We start from the raw sequence: 1,917 nt of genomic DNA, 5'->3' as shown, positions 1-1,917 counted from the left end.
AATAGCTTTTGGAATGTTTCAAATTCAGTTGTGACCTCACTTGCCCCGTGCCTTTGGATAAGTTGCTTAATCCCCCTGTGGCTCAGTTTTCTCCTCTTAAAACAGGGCTCTTCATTGATCCGATCGTTATTCTTGCAAGGCATGCAATATAAAGCAAAGAATAAATGAATGAATAAATTCATGTCCATTTCCCCATTTGGAAACATAAGTTATATGCTGTTCAAGTACATGTGGCCAGTTTACTAGTTATCTATGACTGTATAACAAATCACACCAAAACTTAGTTCGTATGAGTCAAAATTTGGGAAGGGCTCTGTTGTGCAGCTCTGGCTTGGGACTTCTCATCCAGTCAGAAGGTGACTGGAGCAGGAAGAGTAGAAGGTCTAGAGCAATGGAGGATTAGCTAGTCATCTCTTTATACATGTGTAGATGATGATAGATTGGATAGATAGATGGAGAGAGAAAGACATAGCAGATAGATAGGTAGAAACATAGATGGAGATACAGATAGAGAAAGAGACATTGCTCCTGGATTCCTTTGTGCCATTTCTACAGGTGGGCCAGTTGGGTTTCCTCACAGCCTTAGGACAGACAGACTGCCTAACTGCCAGCAGAGTGTTCCATTGCAAGTGTTCCAGCAAACAGGGCAGAAGTCGCATTACTATTTATCATTTAGCCTTGGAAATTAACATAGCATTCCTCTGCCCTACGCTACCAGTTAAAACACTTTCAAAAGCCCACCCAGTTTCAAGAAGAAACCGACAGGAGGAGCGTCAAAATATTTGCAACCATAGATTTAAACCGTTGCAGCTTACGTTCTGGCACAAATTACACAAGCAAAATATATTTAACCCTTCCCAAGACCCCTATAGTTTCGTGACATTAAAGTATCAGACTTGAAGTTCAGGATCTGATTATCTAAATCAAATCCAAGAGTGGATGGCATTCCTTGGATACAACTCTTTGGGTACAGTTCCTTGGGTACAGTTTCTCTCTGTTAGAAGACTTACGGACTAGAGTGACACGTTGTCTGGCCCACACGCCTAGCATCTCATGATGGGACAGGCATAGGGTGACCATTGAGGGCACTCCCATTCATAAGGCGGGAAATGAGGAGCACATAGCTGTCTCTGGCCCATGGCGATCCCGAAGTCCAGAGGGGAACTTGTTGCCAGTTTCTTGCTTAAGGCCCAGTCCTACTTGCAGAGAATGATTGTTTGTGGTTCTTGGCCTTGGTCCCTTGCTCTCAGTTTTACCCCCTAAGTCATTTTTACTCTTCCCAAAAAACTAGCCTGTTTGCCACTGAGTAGTTTTCTCAGCTCCCTCCCTACCCACATTAGTTCAATGCAACAAAGTCCTCTTTTAATTTTGTCTTTGTCCTTTTTAGTTCAAGCCGATACAATTCCTTTAAAATTTTTGTGGGATTTTTGTATAGTAATGTATAATCCACTCCACTAAGCAGAAGCTATACAAATCTCTCTAAGGAAAGCCTTCTCTACCTTGGGCTTCTGAGAGGTTGCTATAGGAAAATTCCAATAAGATTCGTAAAAGTTCTACTGTTGCAGAGAGGGCCTGTGAGATGTGCCCTTAAAATCCTTAAAAGACGTTTTGTCTCTGTGAAAGGATCTGTGAGACACCACCTGACATCTTTCTGAGATCTTAACAAAAGATATTACAGGACCATCATGGCTTTGACCTTTGCCCTGAAATTATTACTTGATTTGAGAGTTTTTCTGCCATCTGGTTAGGCTAGAAACAGTTTTATTTTTAAACAGAGAGAGTCATGGCATCTTAGTATTTCCTCTAAATTTTTAAGGAAAACTGAACAGTTGCATTTTTGTCTTGTCTCTCTGTTTATCTAAATACACAAATCTAAAAGACTTTTCAACATTTTTCCAACATTCTCCCTGCAAATTT

The sequence above is a fragment of the Ursus americanus genome, chromosome 25 (genome assembly GCF_024610735.1).
Source record: "Ursus americanus isolate L20-20 chromosome 25, mUrsAme1.1.p, whole genome shotgun sequence".
NCBI lineage: Eukaryota > Metazoa > Chordata > Mammalia > Carnivora > Ursidae > Ursus > Ursus americanus.
This window is presented reverse-complemented; position numbering follows the sequence as displayed.